The following is a 21866-nucleotide window of genomic DNA, read 5'->3' as shown; positions in this document are numbered from 1 at the left end:
TGAACACAGACTGACAATGGAATGGATAAGCAGAGGCGCCCCATATGGCAGGGTTAAACGAGAGGATCGTGTTTACACAGACAGAACTTTGAAAACATCTTACATGTTAATCAAATGTTTTGATGAAAATGGTTTAGTCGCTGAAATACCGGAGTCTATGAGAAAACATTGACTTTTCCCCAGGAAATATTTCCACACTGAAATGACTGCCATGATTAGCCATGGTCAGGATTTCCTAAATGGTTTCAAGTCTTTATTTTCAAAGAGAGCTTTATTTTCCTACAGGGAAAAGTGCTGTCTGCCACCTCTTAAAACATTTTTTTAAACTACTATATTGTTATTATAATGGGCTTCTTGATAACAAGGCCATGTGTGTCTCCCACTCTTGCTCGTATCGGCCTTCCCGTTACCCTTTCTCCGGTCTCCCTTTCAATCCCCAAACAGTGATTCTTCTACTCCCATTTCTTTAAAGAAATATATAGATTCTGCATACGACAGAAAATAGCTGATATTTTTCCTTCTAAGCCTGGCTTATTTTAGGTAACATGACAAACTCCAGCTCCCACCTATTCTATAAATGACATAATTTCTTTCTTTTTTTAAGGCTGAATAGAACTCTACTGTGTATATATACCATATAGTCTTTCATTCATGTGTTGAGAGACAATTAGGCTGACTGTATGACTTGGCCATTATGAGCAATGCTGCAATCAACATGGGTATTGCCCATCCATGCAGTGTATGAATATGGATATGTCCAAATATGTTGTGTGTTGACTTAGGGTCCTATGGGTCTATAAGGAGACATTATATCTTGGTCATATAGTAGTTTTACTTTTGAGGAGCCTCCATATGGATTTCCACAGTGGCTGTATTAGCTTACAGTCCCACTAGCAGTATATAAGGAATCCTCACTGTCCACTCTCCGGATCTTTGCAGTATTTGCCATTTGTTTTCTTGACAATGGTCTTTCTGAGCCAGGTAACATGGAAAGTCAATGCAGTTTTTAAAAGGTATTTACCTTCACATGTATGAGAGTTTTGCCTATATGTGTGTTATGTGTGCCATGTGGATGCAGTACCCACAGAGGCCAGACGAGGGCATCATGCTCTCTGAGCCTGCAGTTGTATGCGGTTGTGAGTTACCATGTGAGTGCTAGGAGTTGAACTCGGGTCTTCTGAAAGAGCAACTGCGCTCTTAACCACTGAGCTATCTCTCCAGCCCCCTCAATGCAGTTCATGTGCCACTTTGTTGGGATATGTTAAATGCTAAAAAAGAGCTCCAACTGTGCAGCTGTGGGATGGAAAAAAACAATGGTTTACTCAACCCTGTTAACAACTGCAACTCAGTCTAAGAGACGATCTGATGAGCCAGGCTGCCTCAGCTCCTCATGGGGAAAATTATGTGCCACCGGGTTACATCGTCTCAAGATCTAAAACGCCAGTTAAATGACAGCACTACCTGCATGAGAACTCATAGACAGTGGCCTTGTGCTTCTCTCACACGAATTAACATGTTCTTATAAAATGTCATAGTTATAGTTAACAACAGACGTCTAGCTATGGTGCTCCAACAATTACTGTGAGGATTCCACCAAACATGCCCAAAGAACTAACATGGGAACATAAAAGATTCAAAGTACCTGAGACAGGTCAACATTCACCAACATTACCAGTTTTCATGCCCAGTGACATACAGTTTCCCTATCTTTGCCCCCACTGAAACACGGCTGCTGAAAAGAGGCGCCCCTAGCATCCGATCCACTAGTCAGCCCCCACTGACCTCTAAGTCTGGTGAACACGCATACCTGGAGCACCTTGTATTACTCAAGAGTGTTACTCAAGAGTGGTGGCGCATGCCTTTAAACCCAGCACTTGGGTTGGCAGGGGCAGGCGGATTTCTGAGTTCGAGACCAGCCTGGTCTACAAAGTGAGTTCCAGGACAGCCAGGGCTACACAGAGAAGCCCTGAAAAGAGTGTTACTCTTGATCCACCATCCATGGACTACAGATGAACACCTGCTGGAGCTCAGGATTCCTGGGAACTGCAGCAGGGCCAGCTTTCCCCCATCTGCTCCCCATAGACTCTCAGCCCTTGGAGGTGACTGATACGGCTTCATCTTCGGCCACAATCCTTCCTCCAAGTATACTTCTTATTCTTAATTATTTCTACTTTATTTTTCTGCCACCATCTTAATCAAGCCGAACAGCTTTATGTAAACAGAACATAAACCCTCTTCCTGACGTGGGTGAGAATTCTCTCTCCTTTTCATTCCTGCTTTTCACCTATCTTGCCTTCCTGAATTGAACTGAAAACTCAGTGCAACTATTTCACATCCAAACCAGCAACTCTTCCTCATGGCATCTAATGCGGCAAGTCGACTGGGCTGCTCTGGATGCCCGCAGGAAGCTGGGATTGCAGCTAGTTTACAGATAGTAACGGGGACGAGGGGTTCTATCCTGTGACTGACTTGACACGGGGGGGGGGGGGGGGGGGGGGGGGAAAGGGAGGGAGGGAGGGAGAGAGAGGGGGGGGGGGGGGGGCTGGCATCTGTCAAAGAGATGACGTTCTTTTCGGGGCTGGAAGCTGAGCAATTCTTCAGTTAGCATTTCCATGCTGATGGATTCTCAGACTCTCTCAAAGCTTTAGCTCAGTCCTGGTGAAACATTTATCTAAGACCAAATAGACACAGCAGTGACACATGAACTTGCTATCACTGCCCTCCTCATATCAGCTCCATTTTTCCTACACACTCTTCTTCTGCACTTCCAACCAGACACCCGTACCAGGAATCTTAACGCCAGCCCTTCCCTTCTGAAACTCCCTCTGCTGCCCTAAGCCACCCTCGGATCTTTCTCAATAATCCTTGTCTTCTAGCTGGCTTCTGTTGCCTGGCTTCCGTATCTCCAGTCTTGCTGCCTTCTAATCCACTCTCTACCTAATGATTGCTGGGGTACTCTTTGCAAATTTTAAACCATGCACGCCACTCCCTTGCTCAAAGTGTTCGCCATCTTCTCCTTGCTAGAGCACAAGGCTTCCTTCATCTGGCTCCTGGCTACATGTGTGACAACAGTTCTCAGAAAGCCTTCTCAACTTGAACTCCATCCCTGTGGATGACCTTGTATAAGGGCTCCCTGACATTAGAATGGTATAAACTCCTTGCTTGATTGGCTCTCCCACTCCTATTTTTTTTTCTCAGAAATTCATGCTGATCCTTCCAGAGTCAGCCTAAGGGGACACCTCCACCATGGCACCTCCCAGACAGATACCAGGCTACTCTTTTTCCTATGCCTGTATTAGGCTTGAAGGGTTGAGGAACCTTCAACACAGCCTCACCAGCAACTTATTTCTCTACTAAAAGGAGAGGACAAGAGTGAATTCAACTATGTGACATCTACTGGATTCTCAATCCAGATTCTTAAAATTAGATTGTCTTGCTTTCCTTGTTATTAATTTCATGCCATTCCAGCAGATGATGGCCCCTTATTACGGTTCACCAGCACAGGAACAGAATAACTAGCCCGAAGGTGAACAAGCCCCCAGCTGGCTATGAATTACTGGGCGTCTTGCAGACTCAGTTTACTGTAACAATGATTCACCAAGCAAGTTTAGATGAGTAATGTTTTGGATTGGAATGAATAGGAAAAGGGAATGTGAAGTGCCTGCTAGAGACTAGCTGTTCAACAATTAATATTTTATAAAAATGATATAATGCAGCTCTGCAGTTTCTTGTTTTCAACAGTGAGGTGAGGTAATGGCTTAACTGAAGGACAGCGCTGGTTTCGCTTCTCAGAAAGGCCAGACAAGAGCTCTCCTATTACGCTAGGCCCTCAGCTCTTTGTTTCAATTCTTTAATGACCTACATACAAATATTTCATTTTCTTGATATTGTGAGATCTCAAATCTACTTTTCCCTCATCTATCTGGATAGGTGGAAAACATCATTCTGGTTTGCCAAGGTTGACTTTCAAACCTGGGACTAATTCTTGAGGTCTCTAAATATATTTTCTTTGCCTGATGTCAAAATTTCTATATCAGTTTTCTTTATTGATCCAGTAAGGGCCATGCTAGAAATTATCACGAGTAATACTATCCCCAAAGCTAGTCATCTGTTGGAGTTGCCTGCCAGTAATTGCTCTGTCCTCAACCCTCACGTATGAAACATATTATCACAAGAACTGCTCATTTCTTATATTGCTCTGTTCTTCATATTTTTTTACTGAAAAAAAAAAAAACGGAACAGTAAATATTGATGTTTCAGTGTAAACGAAGTCAAGATATAATGATACCTACGAGCCAGTGGGTTGCTAAACTGACCCCCCCCCAAAAAAAAAACCCTCCAAATATTAGAAGGATAAGTGGAACCCAGCTCAGAATGCCTGGACCTGACAGCGCCTGTACTGGAAGCTGTGACCATGTCAATGGCTGACAAGTCCACACTTGTCGGGTTAACCTGCTTTGTACATTTGCAAGTTTTACAATGAATATATTCTCTGAACTGCCCAAAAATTTTCCCAAAAAACTTATATGGTAAAACAGAGCTCCAATGTCCCTTCCTTCCTGTATAAAACTCACTAAAGGCCACCCATTCTTTACCCCCTCACTTTGGTAACATGAACAATGAAATCTGGGGAGGAAACAATGGAAGATTCACTGTGATTTTCTAAATAGAATGGGTCGGGCAGCTTATATACAGACAAAGAAGTGAAAACTGTCTTCAAAGACCTTGACAGTGAAAGACATAACAAAAGCAAATGGTCCTACTAGGTGTCACAGTCAGAAAAGCCTATGTGCATCACAAGAGGTGATCACAAGGTATACTTATGTCTTTTTCGTTAGGAACGTGGTTTGGTCTTCTTTCAGACAAATTCTTCCATTTTGTTTTGTTTTCAATCATGAAGAAGAAATCTGTGTTTCCTCGGGCTCTTAACATCTGTCTTTTGTAGATTTTTTTCTCCTCCCTATTCCCAAGTGAGACTCATCTACCAACTAGGAGGAAAGTCTCACAGATGAGCCACTCTCTTGCGTCTGGATGCTCTATCAAGGCAGATGACAAGGATGGGACTCTAGCAAGAACAGTGGTAGTAATGGGAGTGTCATTTGTGCTACTCGGCTGTTTACAAAACTCTCCACAGTGATTGCTATGTTGGACAGGAGAAGCCTACTTGCCAGCAGGACATTTTAACACAAATTATATTGTTCATCCTGACTTAAAGGCGATTTCAGTTTTATCTAGATTGTCCTTATCGTAAGAACCAGAAAACTGAGGCCTGGGGAGAAAAGTGACTTCTGTCAAGGGACAAAGGCAGTAAGTGGGAGAGATGGCGAGTGGCTGGTCCTTGTTGAGGATCACCTTCTAAATCCACACCGAAGGCTCTGTTCAACATCTGGGTTTGCCTCTTCTAGGGATGCTTATAAAATATTCCTTCTGTGTGATGAACAGAATCACACTGTGAGCCAACAAGCATCATGGAGCCTGTTCACTTCAAAGACAGAAATAAATCCAGGCTGCCTGTTACTCACTGGTTCCCCTTGTTGACTTGCCGTTTTAAAAGGACCGCTCATCCTTAAAAAGAGCTCAACATAAGAGGCACCATCATACTGAGACATAGAATCCACAGCACCCTAGGTCGCAAAGATGTTTATCAAAGAGACTTCTGGCTCTGATGGTGTGCTAGCCTCAGGAAGACACAGGCTACTATCTAGTGTGAGCGTTCTTCCATCATTTCACCAGAAGGAAATGACCCACTCTTCCAGCTGATATCTCCCTGATCACCTGCAATTGGTTTAATATTTGGTTCCAGGATTTTAGGGAAACAGACATATAAAGGAGCCTCGTATTAAAGAGCTTCTGCTGAGGAGAACCGCAGACCTCACAACTCTTTCTTGAAAGGAGTGAAGGTCGACCAGAAGACAGTCAGCCCCAGCCAAGAAGTGGAACTGAAAGATGTTAGCATAATGTCTGTGCGAAGGAATTTGAAAATGGCATGGCCGCTGGCCCAAAAGAGATTAAGGTCTTTCTCATAGCATAGAGGAGAGCCAGCAGTGAGCAGGAGATGTGCACAAGGCCTGAAAAATGAAATAAAATTTAGCCAGTAGGAAATTAAAAACGGAATCTGGAGAGCATCCAGACAATACAATAGGATATTGTAGAACCTTTCTAAAAAGGTCCACTGAGGTCTGGCAATATCCACGGAGAATATGGTCCTTATGTGTTATGGATAATAATTTAGTTCTGGGAAATGGGAGAGCCAGAAAAACAGCAAAAACCAATGTCTTTGTGTAGTCTGACTTCCATGCCAATAGAAAAATGAGAGAGAAGGGAAGGAGAAAAAATGTGGGGGATCATGATGGCAAAAAAATCTATTTGAAGCAGCCGAAGATAAGTAATAAGAAGTGACAGGGGTCAGAAATTCTAGAAAATAAGGCTGGCCAATGAGAGACCTTCCTGTACCCTTCCCCACCTTAGGATATGCTATCCCCGGAGCTTACTTAAGTAAGTCTTTAGAAATTGCCAGGACTAGACTCCTCCTTGATTTCTGCAAGCAGTTCTCAGATCCAGAGAAGCTTCTAATATTGTTCAGCCAGGACAGACTACACTTATTCCTCAGTTATAGTGACAGACATTGAAAACAAATCTTAAAAATTACAAAAATAATCCTGATGATTTAACCCAGTGGTTCTCAACCTTCCTAATACTATGACACCTTTCATATAGTTCCTCATGTTGTAGTGACCCTCAACCATGAAATTATTTCATTGCTACTTCATAACTACAGTTTTGCTACTGTTTAGAATCATAACGTAAATATCTGAAATGCACATGGTCTTAGGCAATCAGGTGAAAGAGTCATTTGATCCCCAAAAGGGTCTTGACCCACAGTTTGAGAACATCTGATGTAACCCCCCCAAAACGGGGAAGGTTTCCTTGACTCTCTTCATACCTAATGCCCATGTCCTCTTGGTTTTTCTCTTGTTTATCTCCACTCCCTTCTCTGTGCTCCAGCCTTTTCTGGGGTGTCACCATCTCACACCTAGCTTACTGCAATGGCCTTCTAACTCAAGAGTGCTGTCTGCCACTCAATAGGAAAACAGATTTATTACTCATGGCAACAAAATGATTTAGCTTCTCAAAATAGTCAGTCAAGTAACTTTCTGCTTAAACACTGTTGTGGTTTGAATAGGATGTGCCCACCTTCCCTCGAGATTCACATGTTAAACTCGTAACCCCAACCAATGGTGCCTCTTAGGAGGTCCTGGTAACTTGAGGGGATGGGCCTACCTGGAGAAAATGAGTCACAAGCAAGGAAGGGTCCTTAAAAGTGCTTAGCCCATACCTACTCTCTCTTTCTTTCTCTCTGCTTCCTGTCTACCACAAAATCTCTTCCACTGCATGCTCCTAACACCGTGATGTTCAGCTCAGGTTCTTGGGGCCAAGTGGCCATTCACCTCAGAAACCACGAGCTAAAATGGTTTAAAATAGCTCATGGTTTAGCTAATCTTTACTTCTTCAAGTTGGTTGTGTCCAGCATTTCATCGGTACAACACACCCCTCTTCAGTGCTTCTCCGTGGATAACTGTAAAAGGGGTTTTACAGCATGGCCTCTGAACTCATCCACACTTGGGTTCTAAAGTACTTGTTTTTCTAGCTGGCTCCCCTTTCCCTGCATTCTCTAACCCTCCTTCCTCTCCCACTACTGGATGTTTAAGAACCAACATTTCTCGGTAGGTATGCCTGCATCTTCATTCTCTCATTCATCCTAACAGCTGCAAATGTTGCCTGTATCTGAGGACTGTCAGTTATCCCCAGCCTAAACTTTCCAGAAAAGAATGTCTACAGTGATGTAACTGACACCAGACATGCCCACACAGATATTTAATCCACAAGTCTAATTTAGCAGTATGTACTCCAATCATTCTTGATATGCCTTGTTTCTTTTTTTTTGCCATGTCAGCAAATAGTGACAGCACATATCAGAATGGACAGTCAATCAACACTCCTTCCCTGATAAGAGACCAAGTAGACAAAGGCACGATGCATTTAGAGACAAAGAGAACAAAAGAATCCAGAGGTCAATCCACTATGAAGATCTGACAGTTCTATATTTAATTCTGTTGTCTAAGGATATGCAAATTTTAAATTGGCAAACAGAATTAAGAGGCTGACAAATTCCCAAAATACTAACAGATGATTAAACAATATCTCTTCTCAATTGTATTGATTATACGATAAGCAGACAACAAATTATTAGATGTATAGGTGATTTGAACAACACAATTTACAAACTAGCCCTAACTGAAATAGATACGTCCTACTACTGCATACACATTTGATCCTAGGTCTATGTCCTACTGCTTCGATAAAACACTCAGAACAAAAGCAACTTGGGTAGGAAAAGACTCCCTTGTCTTAAAGACAGACTACAGTCCATCACTGAAGGAAGTCAGGGTGGTAACTCAAAGCAACAGTTTGACTGATGGAATCAAAGAAGAAGTCATGGAGGAATTCTGCTTACTTGCTTGCACTCCACGGCTCACTCAGTCTGCATTTTTTTCTAATACAACTCAGGCCCACTTGCCTAGGAGTAGCACCACCTAGAGTGGGCTTGCTCATCCCACATCAATCATTAATCAAGAAAATGCCCCGCAGCCATGCCTACAGGCAATATGACGGAGGCATTTTTAGTCAAGGTTCCTTTTCCCAGATAATACTATCTGTGTCAAGTTGACAAAAAACTACCCAGCACTGTATACAAGGAACATTTCCGGAAGTTGATGATTTCTTATGCCACAACAAATTCAAAGATTAAAGTCAATTAGGGTGTGTTCTCTAGCATATTAAGGTAGACATAGATAACAAAAGTGACTAGAATAGCCCCCAAATGTCTGGAGCTTTAGCAACTTATTTCTAAAGTGTTCACCGATAGAAGGGGAAAAATGGCAATGGTCTACAGAATATTTTCTGGACAATAAAATACAAAATTTCAAGACTTCAAAGTCATTCTTAGGAGGAAATGTATATCTGTTAATACATGTATTAGAAAAGGCTGTTGAGAAGCCAGTGGTTCAAGGATGTATTCTAGTAGCTGGAAAATAAAGTCAAAATGCACCTAAATGAAGTAAATAAAAGAAGCAGTAAACATACACTCAGAAAATAAGCTAGCAGAAAGCAAAGAATGGTAAAAATAAGCTGCTCCCCTGCACAGACTGCTACCTGTAGGAAGACAAACTGGCCAAGGGCCCTGTCCAGACTTACACCACTCAAATCGAAACAAACGCACATTGCCGTACATCTGAGAGAGAAGGCAGCTATGATCCGTGCTGTTCCAACGAACTTGAAAGTTTATCTAAACTCAATGATTCCCTGGAAAAACAGCTGACTAAAAATTTCATAAAAAAGTTGAATATAAATAAAATTTTAGCTATTAAAGATCCATCAAGTGAAATTAAAAGAAAATCTCCAACACACACACACACACACACACACACACACACACACACACACTCCCAGCTATAGTTGACCTCACTTGTGAACTCATCTAAAAATTAAGACTAATTTTCTGTAAACTTTCTGAGAACCAACACAAAAAGATGATTATATGATCTTTTCTTGTTGCTGTAACAAAATATCTGACATCACTGTCTCAAAGGCAGTAACATTCTCTTAAGGTTGAGGTTTCAGCTGATCTAGCCCATTTTTGCTTGGCTTCATAAGCTTAGAGAGAGCAACACAGTGGCAGGAGCATGGATGGGGGAGTCTAGTCATCTTATGGTGGTCAGAAAGCCAAAAGGGCAACACTGGAAGGGGCCAAGGAAAAACAGAGACAGCAAAGACATGGCCTCAGGGACCTCTTTTCCCAGGTAGACTCAACACCCTTCATTTTTAAGAACTTTCAAAACAGTACCATTAGCTTTGGACCACACCTTCAACATGTATGTTTCTTTCAGACACATCATCTGCAAACCCTAACAGATATACTCTCAAACTCAAGTTGAGCATAGAACAACCCACAAATTCACAAGGACATTAAGAGGAAGCACAATCAACAGCTATCCTTTTTGATGGGCCCAATGCCAATATTCTGGACAAAAATCACTAATTTGATTGCAGTGATACATGGAAAAGGACTCATCTTGATGATGGTTGGGTTTATTATAGCAACATGGGGTATTTTCCTTAAATAAAACTGAAGATAATCAGGTGAGTGTCAGTGAGCCATCTTGGTCCATTACACAGAAACCATGTGTGCAGAACAGGGAAGTGACTACACAGATCTCTTCTGCAGTTCCAGGTTCCAGCTTCTGTTTCCTAGTTCATGCTGGCTTCAAACTCACACATTCTCCTGCCTCTGCCTTCTGGAAGTGGGGATTACAGACATGGTACTATGTTCCACTGCCAGTAAGGACTCACAAGCTGTTCAGCATTAGTCCTTATCAGGGAAATAGAAAAGAACACTGCCTGCCATCTGCTTAACAGTGGGACTAACTAGACTTTGGAAGGAATCACGTACCAATCACTGACATGGTGTGGCTATGCAATGTGCATGCCTGGATGGCCCAGGTGCACACTGGCATCCTTAAAACCTGGATGGTTAATACCTATTTCCAACGTGAGAGGTTCTAGAATCACCAAGGAGCCAAGCCTCTGGACACACCAGTGAGGGGTTATCTAGAGTAGGTGACCTATAATGGGAAGAGCTAACTTAAGTATCGATGGTGAATGTGACCAGCTGCCTTGAGTTCGTGCCAGGGTGACATCCCCTCCATGATGGGCAATTCCCTGTGAACTGTAAACCATAATACACCCTTCCTCCTTTACGTTGTATCTTGTCAGGCATTTCCTCACATCCACAGGAAAAATGATGAACACAGAGACCATGCTAGAAACAACACGACAACATCTCCACACAATACACAGGTAGCAAGGAAAATCAATAAGCCGATACATCACAGAATAAATCAATAAGCCGACACATCACAGAATAAATCAATAAGCCGATACATCACAGAATAAATCAATAAGCCGATACAACACAGAATAAATCAATAAGCCGACACATCATAGAATAAATCAATAAGCTGACACATCACAGAAGAAATCAATAAGCTGACACATCACAGAAGAAATCAATAAGCCGACACATCACAGAAGAAATGTTTACAAATAACAATGTTGAATAGAAGAAGAGACAGATAAGTATATACTACGTAATTCTGTCAGTTGAGTGTTGAAAACCAGGCAAAATAACATCTGTGAGAGAACAAGAGTGATTACTAGGCATATGGGACTCAGCGTAATGGAGATTCATGATCATTTAAAAACATTGGGATCTTCACCAGAGGGGCTGGAGGCTAGTTTGTAAGTATGCTGATCCAGTAAAAGTTAGGTTGTGCCCTTTTAAATTATGTGTAGTGAAAATTTTGGTTTCTTTAAAAAACATAGCTATGTTATGTGAATCTTTTTGCTTTAATCCCAGGTGAGGCATGGGGTGACTTCAGACTGTCTACAGTAGCTGACTATGATTTGTCTCATGCTTTAGCAGGGGCATGATTTTGCCAGCTAAAGGTAGTTTATCTTTGGAATTCTGGGGGCTCTTGAGAGGGTATATTGTGGCTTCATTTTCATTAAACTCTAAAAAGTCTTTAATTTCTTTCTTTATTTCATCCTTGACCAAGTTATCATTGAGAAGAGTGTTGTTCAGTTTCCATGTATGTGAGAGGGCCTGTTGTAGCTGCTGCTGCCCCAGCTGCTGCTGGTTCCTGCTGCTACTTCTGCTGCTTTTGCTAGATTGCTGGTTGCTGGTTGCTGCTGCTGCTGCTGCTGCTATGTGCTGTTTTCTTCTGTTGCTGGTTGGAGATATCCTGACTACAAAGATTGGACTTGCCCTTGCAAAACTCAACGTTCCTAATCAGCAGGATGTAGCCTAAAGAGATCTATGCTCCCTCTCCCCACTAACATTCTTTCTTTCCCAACTAGTGTTTGTTGAGGGTTAGAAGGGACTGGGGTGGAGAAGAGTAGTAGGCATAAAACACCAATAAAGTAGCCAAAAAGTGTGGTTACAATTATGTACTTTTAAAAACTATTTTTTATTTTATTCTTGTATATGCATGTCCTTGAGAGTATATGACACGTGTGTGCAGGTACTTACAGAGGCCAGAAGAAAGCATCGGATTTCCTAAAGCTGGAGCTACAGTATCTGTGAGCTGCCTGGTATGGGTGCTGGGAATGAGTAGTAGCAGGTATTCTTAACCACTGAGCCATCTCTCAAGCCTCAATTCTCTACTTTTAAGTATGCATTTTAATATAGGCTTTTTAAAAAGCTACTTTATATTTCCTAGTTAGAGACAATGGGTTTCAGAAGCTCATTTCACATCACCATTTCCCATGAGTACAATATTGGGGCACATAAATTATTTGACCATGAAGGGACTCTACCACAGTAACCTTGACCATAGTTCTTGTTCATAGGAATCCATTCCAAGATGTGTTTTGTTCTGTTTTATTTTCAACTGCAAAATAGAGTCTAGCTGTTTTTGTTTGCCTAAAACAATACAACCCCGAATAAGACTACACGTTTAACACGCTGTGTCTTGGGGCTTTAACTGCACTTCAGTAAGACCTACTGGACGTCACAGGGAGTATATGACAGGAGTTGTCCCTAGTTGTCCCTATCCCCAGACAACTATGTATTGTTCTTACAGACAATGATGGAGCAATATTATGGGATGATTTTATCAGTGTCTTGATGAGTATATTATTGTGACTATAGTATATATTCGGAATAGACAGAAACGGTAATATTGTAGGATGTGGAAGTTAGATATGGTAAACGTTCAAGAGGTAGCTCATGTTTCCTAGGTTACTCATTTGGAGATGCTGAAGCTGAGGCAGCACCACCCACTCTGAGAGTCGCCCGCTCAGCCTGAGAGTGGCTTCCAAGCCTGGCCCTTCCCTATGCCACACACTCTTTTCAGATATTTAAAGTAAACATAGTTGGAAAATGGCCTTTTACGTAAAGGTAAAATATGAAATCAATGAGGTTTTTAACCTTGTGGGCTTTTCTTTAAACACCCCCGAAAGCTGTCAATTTTAATCATTCAAATCATCCCTCCTTCTTATCCCTAGCAAGCTAAAGACAAAGAGAGGGACAAATAACAGCTTATTTCTGTCTCAACCAAAGGAGGTCAGGAACGAGCATTTTCATGAATGAAGTTTTGCAAGGCTCACTTTTATAAAAAAAAAAAAAATTCCAAAAAGCACGCATCAAGATTACATTTCAAACCATACTGACAAGCTCGTTCCATGAGTGACCAAGAGAGCGGGGAAGTGGTCTGACCCTGATGGTTTTCCTCACTGAGGGAGCTTACAAAGCTCAGGCTGGGTATCTGGAAAGGTCATTTGTGTCATTTGTGTTATTAAATAGCTTGGAACGCACACACTTTGTGCTTGCCAAAAATCTTCCTGTTGGAGACCAGCGCTGCAGAAAGGAGAGCTGGGGGTGGGGTGGGGGGGCACAGCCTGGGAAGAAAGCACAGGTTGGCCAGATGTCTGTCTGGGTCCAACAAAACCTTACTTTTTTTTTTGTTAAAAAAAAAAAATCAAAAGTGAGTTTCCGAGACAATGAACAAAATATTAAGTTCACAAAATAGGATGTTTTTAATGACGTAAGACTTTTTGTTTTGCTTTGTTTTGTTTTTTCTATTGTGAGACAACATCTCCATCTGGCTTACTAAAAACTTGTGGAAACCCTCCTGTAACAGTACTGGGATTATGGTTGTATGAAGTCTCATACCAATTGATTTTCTTCTCTCTCTCTCACACACACACACACACACACACACACACAGAGAGAGAGAGAGAGAGAGAGAGAGAGAGAGAGAGAGAGAGAGAGAGAGAGAACAAAAACAGAAAACAAAACAACACAACAAACCCACCTATACCATATAATGCATTGCCTGCATTGCCTGCGTATCTCCAGAGAAGAAAGACACTATCTTTCTGAATGTAAAAGATGTAAAAGTACATTTTTCATTTTCTTCCTATTTCTTTCCAACAAGTCTAAGATAATATTGTACAAAAACTAGAAAAGTGATTGAAAGTGGGGAGAAAGTGCATGAGAAGAAATTAGGTTTGTTACAGAAAAGAAATATTTCTTTTTTTAAATTATTAGATATTTTCTTTATTTACATTTCAAATGCTATCCCAAAAGTTCCCTATACCCTTCCCCCCCGCCCTGTTCCCCTGCCCACCCACTCCCACTTCTTGGCCCTGGCATTCCCCTGTATTAGGGCATATAAAGTTTGCAAGACCAAGGGGCTTCTCTTCCCAATGATGGCCAACTAGGCCATCTTCTGCTACATATGCAGTTAGAGACACGAGCTCTGGGGGTACTGGTTAGTTCATATTGTTCCACCTATAAGGGTTGCAGACCCCTTCAGCTCCTTGGGTACTAAAAGAAATATTTCTTAAAAATCTAAAAGGACAGCGTGAGAAGTCATAAATATAAGAGCATTTTTCTATCCTGTGGGCACTACATGATTTATTATCGTAAATTTATTATCACATAAAGGATGATCACAGAAAACGGAGAGTTTAGGTCCCACTGTTAACTATATACATGCTGCTCAGAGAGAGTGTGCTCTCAAGAATACCAGAAAACAGCACATATCTTCTTCCACAGCTCCCACAAGAGACAGAACACGTAGACGATAATGTGCATTTTTATGTCGCCTTAAGTTTTATACACTCAGTATTACTTCGCCTTAACTCATCTGTTAGTAGCCATTTACATCTCCCCTGCATTAATTTAGTAGCTTTACACTTCTATGCGAGCCTGCTTGGAGAGAGCATCAAGGTCGTATTCTAAATTCTGAGCCACATGGTGTGCTTGGTTTTCCTACACCCCTGCTTAGGCTGAGCAGCCAGCATGGACTGGGAGAGAGCCCCCAGCACAGGCCAATCATATCAAACTCCAGATTCATCTTTTTGACACATGGACCCCAGGGGCACCATAAAATTGGCCAAAGAAATTTCTTTTTCTTTCTTTCTTTCTTTTTTTTTTTTAACTACTCAAATTTTTCTTTTTCTATATTCCAGTAGAAAGCTAAGTAGGATCAATTTTAAAACCACAGAAAAAAAGGCAGTATACTTCTAGAAATAACAGCCCCAGTGCTTCAGGGCAGGGAAGTACAATGCTGGGTGGAACCTCACTAGCAATTGAGACAAAAAACTATTTGAAACGTCAAGCATTTAGTGGGTGGATGGCAAAGCTGAGTTGGTTATGTGAAATTTGTGGGGAACATACAAGATGGAAGATTAAAGCAAATAATATAGAATTTAATTACTATGCTCCATTATACACAGCTTTAACTTTGGAGATAGATAGTAATCCATCAATACATAGACCTAGACCTGGAACTTCCTGATTATTTCATTCACAGACACATAATTGGTGTGATCCATACTCTGTAACTGGCAGTCATACAAAAATGAACATGTTTTGAAATGTTCCTGCTTCTACGTAACAAAGCAGACAAATGGCTAAAGTGACTAAAGCATCCATGTAAGAAGCACTGGTAGAGAAATAGCGAGATAGTCTGTAGGCTGGGCTCCACTCGGGGTTGATGGTTGCCAACACACACCCAGCTCACATAGGTAGCACATTTCTCACTATCCAGGGGGAAATGACAAAGTACTGCCCTAATAACTTACCCAGCCCACACGGCTGGGAAGGAGCAGGAGCTCAAGTTCACACTCTCAGATTTCACAACTTTAACTGTCACAATCACTTTTGTGTCCGACAGTTACTCGGGGCAGGTTTTACAGTAAAAGAGAGACTTTGCGAATGTGTTCGCCACACTTGGCTTAGGGCAATTTCATTACAATGGTTTCCTAATACAGGATGAATTAAACACAACCATTCACTCACCAAGTACTGACTATCCCCTAACTATTTCCAGTGGCATATATGCACAGGGCAAAACTGACAACAATCCTGAGAGTCTGGCAATTGCAATAAGAATAAGCAACACGCACAAATGTAGAACTGGGTGGTGATGGGGGCAGAAAAAGCAAAACACTGAGAGAGGAAGCCACATTCACTAAGGGTGAGGACGTCTAGGAAAAGTGGCTCTAAAGTGTTCTGGGAGGATACAGTATTCCGATAAAGATCCCAGGAAGGAGCGATGAGGATCTTTGTCTTCCTCATCAGCGTTATAAATGTCCTCATAGTTGCAGCCCAAAGCATACAAATCAATAGCCCATCCACAGGTTTGTAGAAAAGATCAAATGAGGCAAAGGCATGGTGCACTTAGCATAGCGTGTGGGTCAGTGAGAACTCCATGAATGGCTGCTAGCCACTGTGAATGCCATGTCAGGGCCCACTCCCTGTCCCTTGCTCAGGGGATCTGACATAATTGCTGAAGTCACTGCTTCTAACATGACACGCAAGGCAATAGAATTTAGATCTGAATTATGAAAACACCTTGCAAGGACTTCCCAGGGCCTGAAAAGATCTCTCAATGTAGATGACACCAAAAGAACTGCCAAAACGGGTGGTACTGGTCATGTGCCAGATGTCTATGTGGGCATCAGTACCAGGTATGCATTGTCTGTTGTCATTCGCTGGCTTTGCTTTTTGACAACCTCATGTCTATTATTTGGTTGGTCGGAAAGTGTGAACTTTATCATGATTTGACTAATCTGGGCTTGCAAAAGGATAACAAATTTCCCCCTTCCCTTTTCCCTCTTGCTCCAGCCCCACCACTTGCTCTAAGGAGATTCTAAAGATGTTGAGAAAGTTCTTGAAACTTCTGCTTCTATGGGTTTCTCTAGCAACTGTTGATACACAATCAAGCGACACATGGGTAAAACGGGTTCTGGGCCTAAAGCTAGCATATTCCATCAAAATTCCCTCTACCCTCTCTCCCCCTAATGACTTAAATATCCATTTTTCACTCACGATTGCTGAAGTGCATTCCCATGAGGACTGACTGTGAACAGAAGCCTTATAGATGGAACCCCCTTCCTTTTCCTTTTTCTTTTTTCCTACATGTAGTAAACAGAATATCACCTTGTTAAATCCACCCCCTTTTTTCATCTAGTAAAGGTAAAAACACTCAAATTGTTTTCTCTTTGTAGATTTTTCAGTTTCTGATCTTAATATGATGATAATGATCATCATCATCATCGTTGTCACTGTCGTTGTCATCATCATCCTAAAAATCTGGCCAAGCAGCAAGATGTAATATATTTGGGGGTCAGAAATAGTGCTCATCAGTGATGGATATGTAGCTCTACCTTTAGACCACAAAACTACTGCTGCTCTGCTGCTTGTCCTGGATGGGTTTGCACTTCCGTTCTCCTCTGTGTGTAGAAAATGTACCTCAAGGTCAAACACACAGCACACTTTCTTCCGGTTCATTGTTTTCTGGATCGGAGCTGTCCAATGATGACAAAATTAACCACAGGTCCACAGTCACCCTTTCATTCACATTGCTGTTACCGTCATTGATACGCTTCAAGAAGCCAACTGTCTGTGACAGATGAAGGTTTATATTCTCTTTTCTGGATGAATATGTGAGTATGGAGTGGCTTGTTACTAGTACCCAAGAAGGGTCTCTATAGGTCTGCAATGGTAGGATATAATATTGTGGGGACTGAGGAGAAAATTCTAGACCTCCGAGTTCTAGCTAGATGCTGTAAGAAATCCCCTCCCTGTCTTGACAATCTCAAATTTTCCATCAGTATCAGAGTTGTCACAAAGACTAGGACAAGTTGGCCATCACTTCTTCACTCTGGAGTATCATTATGAGAAGTCAGAGAAAACAGCAGCCTCATTATTGGTGGGGCTCAGAGCAGAGCAGTAGAACAAATAATTCAAACAAAAGGCTTTGATCTTTTCTTTCTAACAGGGGTCGGGGGGAGGCATTGGGGGAAAGCAATGGCAGACATACATCTGTTCTGAAAGCAGAATTTGCTTCCAAGAGCAGTTAGTTGTAGATTCCCAGTGAGTTTATATTATTTCTATAGAATTCCCTGCTTCCCTTGCCCTGTCCCCAGCCTCTCCTAATCCCAATACTCTGGAAAGGGGCGTTGGCTGTCATCACAGAGCCTGTACTGGGATCATTCACTCAAAGCTCACACTTTACACAGGGGCTCATATACTCAGTGTTGTGTAGCCTAGGTTTTTGTATCCCTCTGTGGGGAACAGAATTCACGATAGTGATAGAGCCAAGGCCTTCTGCTTGTCACTTTGAACCTTTGACTACTTATGGATGGTGCTTTGCTACACAGCAAAGACTGGCTTAAATTAAAGAGGCATAAAGTATGGATCTTTTACTCAAACACAAAATAACTTTTTGTCATGCTCACTTATAGAAGCAGAGCAGCGGGATCCGCCACCCTGCTCACCATCTCACCAGCTTCCTCTCTGGCTCTACACCTCATGGGTCCCTGAACTCAACTCCGTGTCTTCTTTTATTTATAGGTTTATCTCTTCCCAATGTCATGCACTGTTTATTGTCTCAAAACAAAAACAAAAACAAAAACAAAAACAAAAATGGAGTTCTGTTTCAGGTGGTGGTCACTGAAGCTCTCCGGGTACTTAGAATTGTCATTTGCACATAGTAAATACTTACTTAATGTTTTTTTGAGGAACAGGAATATAGGTTTGTGCTACAGTGTTTACCTAGCATGTGTGAATGCTTATTTCTCTTACATCATCTTACATCTTACATCTAAGTTTTATTCCCAGCAATTAAAATAAACAAATAGACAAAAATACATTGTTTGTTGAATGAAAGAAAGAAAGAAAGAAAGAAAGAAAGAAAGAAAGAAAGAAAGAAAGAAAGAAAGAAAGAAAGAAAATGTTATCTGAAGTATGGGATTTTATGGAAGGTTTACTGAACATAAGTAAGAGGTCCAATTAGCAGAGCTGACCAATGGAAGACAATGATGAAGGAAAAGATCCCTGCACCCTGTAATTCTCATCAGTGTTTCTCTATGTTGCTGGCATCTTTGGATCCCTGTGGAACCCGTGCGGTGGCCCTTGAATCATGTGAGTCAGCTGGAGGGCACACGAGCTCTGATAACATGTGATATTCCCAAACACCACAGGATTACAACACAAATTCTCAGTGAGCCTTGACACATGGTGGGAATGAAGCCAGAGGCAGAGTGAGGCAACATTAGGCAGCAGGAGGGACTTATTCCCAGGGTTTCAGGGGAGTCTGGTGGCTCCCAGTGTCTCTGCCTCTCTCCTATGCACACATGTTCTCCTAATGTGGATGAAGCCATTCCCGGAGCTGGCTAATGAACACCGTGGCAAAATACCATTTGTGCAAATTATAATTCCACAACAGAAAATAAATAAGTTAAAAAACAAAAGAAGTAGGAGCTTTAAAGTGAAGGGACAGAGTAAACTGGGTTATAAGTTGGTGATGTATGGGAAATAAACAAATTCATTATCATTTTCCACACAACACAAGAGCTCTGGTTACATAGCAAAAAGAATATAGCAGAAGAGGAACTGTACGTAACTGAGAGACAACAGGGAGGGACAGGGAACAAAGGGCCCTGTTCCCCTGGGGTTTCCTAACCTGACTCTGGGATTTGTAATGTATTCATCACATGATATATGGCATGATACGCCATGCGGTTATTTATATATCCATATAGTGAGATTATATCTCATGATTTATATATAAATGAACAACGTATCCTATGGAATACATCCTATTTAACTTTGATTGCCCCCTCCTGTGATATAAGCTCCATATGAGCAAGAACTGCCTATACGGTACCTTCAGAGAAGTGTCTGCCACTGTACAGGCATCCAGTAATACTTCAATGAATGACTAAATAGTAACTAACTCATTGGCTCACCCTGCTTCCTACCACCCTAGAGCTTTGAGTGGCACTCCACTTACTTCTCCCAGATGCCCTACCCAGATAAGGGGATGAAGGACTGAAGACGCCCTCTTATCCCCATAAACCTAGCTATGTTGCTTCAAATTACCTAAGATTGAAGATTTGCGTCTTGATAGTCATTCAGTCATTAAGCCAGACACCAACAACTGTCCAGGCTCTGGGGGACAAAATGGGCAAGGGCCCCACATTTTTGGCTATGCTGAGCCAACTTCTCTGTACCACCCCTAGTTGTTTTACTCTGGTTGAAACAAGCGTGTCACTCCCAGGAGTGACAGGGCTTCAGCGGCGCACAAGGACGCTGGTGAATGGACGTGGTCCAGGAGTGCCAACCACTGCTCAGCATTAATTCAAACACTATGCACAGCAGCCACTCTGCCAAACCCTGGTCACATGAGCTGGCTTTGTCCTGCCTGCCACAGCCAGGGGTCATATGAGGACAGTACTATTGCCATAAGTTTCAGATTTAATCCAACAAAAGAAAACTTGGACCAATTTAGTGTATTGGATTAATCCCTAAAAACAAGGGATTTTTTTTCAAGGGAAAAAATGGCATGTTTAATAATTAGCTGTACTTCCATACATAACATGATATTCTAAAATTACCTTTTATTACTTGTAAAAATGTCCAGTCTGGGAAATATGGAGGAATGGAACAAGTGTCAAAGAGAGCCCGGCGACTTATGAAGCATTAGATGTTTTCTACAAGACACATTTTTAAGGTCAGGCCCTTGCCAAGTAAATGACCAACCAAATTAGAGTTGCAACCAGATTAGAGCGATTATGTAACTCCCAATTTGCAGAAATCAGTGTTTCTCTCATCCCAAGAAACACTGAGAGAAAAGGGGGCACATCAGAAAGGCCACTGCACACTGGGATCCGTTTGCCTGGAACGACAGCTTCACGCACAAGCATCTGAGATGATCCGCCCTCTTTTGAGCACAGTGACCCAACCAGCAGAGGCGGTAACTCTGACCATGTCTCAGGGAAGGAGGACTTTACCGCCTCTGATTTGGAGTGAAGCAAAATGAGTGAGCCTGCATCTTTCTGTAAATGTGGGGTTCTGTAAATCTGCCCCGCTGACTGAGGTGAGGCAGCCAGCGCCCCTCTGGGCTCAGGGAAGAACCTGTATACCGTGACAGCCTCAGAGCACCCCACAGACACTGAACATAAACCACGAAGCCCTAAAGCCTGAGTTCCATGTGAGTCTCCCATCCCCCCCCCCTCCCCGCATCATGATGCTGCCCCGTCCTCCATTTCCCCACTTGGGATCCCTTCCAAACCCTTCACTGTTTGCTCCACTCCACCCTGCACTATCTTCCTCCCGTCGTAGCCAAATCTGGCCTCCATGTTTTGTCTGCTCAGCAGGAGAACAATTTCAACAATCTCCGTTTTATAAGATCAGTTTATTCCTCCCAGTATCATAATTGGTTTCAGCTGAACCTGGACGCCGGTCCTCGGCCGGGTTCCACAGCAACGCTAGCATCAAGAGAGCAGACACTTCCCGCTGCAGTATTCTTTCAACTGCTTAGGCTTGGACTAGAATATTTACAATGTACTTTTAAAAAAATGCAGCCGAGTTTCAATAACCCCGATCTTAACAAAAGAAGAAGAAAAGATACAATGGACTTGGGGATCATGGCAATCTTAGCTTACTTTCAAAAAGGCTCAGATGGGTTATTCAACCATTAATCAAACTCGAAGGTCAAGAAGAGCATAAAACTAACAGCCAGGGTGGTGACCTGCAAACACTTGGAGGCCACAAACAGGACTTGGTGCAGTCTAAATGTCTCACAGTCTAATAAGCCTTTGAAGAACGTAAACAATGTAAGCTAGTGAGGAAATGGATTGGCTTAGAGATGAGCTTCCCAACCTGTGGCTTGCAACCCTTTTGACAGACCTCTACCTCCAAAAGTATTTACATTACAGTTCACAAGAGT

The 21866-nt window shown here is 42.1% G+C and overlaps 1 protein-coding gene across 10 annotated transcripts in view; it reads right to left on the bottom strand.

The window, feature by feature from the left end:
• Positions 1-21866, bottom strand: part of Ltbp1 (latent transforming growth factor beta binding protein 1) — a 381029-nt gene that overhangs the window by 44218 nt on the left and 314945 nt on the right. The gene's annotated exons all lie outside the window — the stretch shown is intronic.

The sequence above is a fragment of the Mus pahari genome, chromosome 18, assembly GCF_900095145.1.
Source record: "Mus pahari chromosome 18, PAHARI_EIJ_v1.1, whole genome shotgun sequence".
Lineage (NCBI taxonomy): Eukaryota > Metazoa > Chordata > Mammalia > Rodentia > Muridae > Mus > Mus pahari.
The sequence above is the reverse complement of the archived record's forward strand: the minus strand, read 5'-3'. Positions and strand labels throughout refer to the sequence as shown.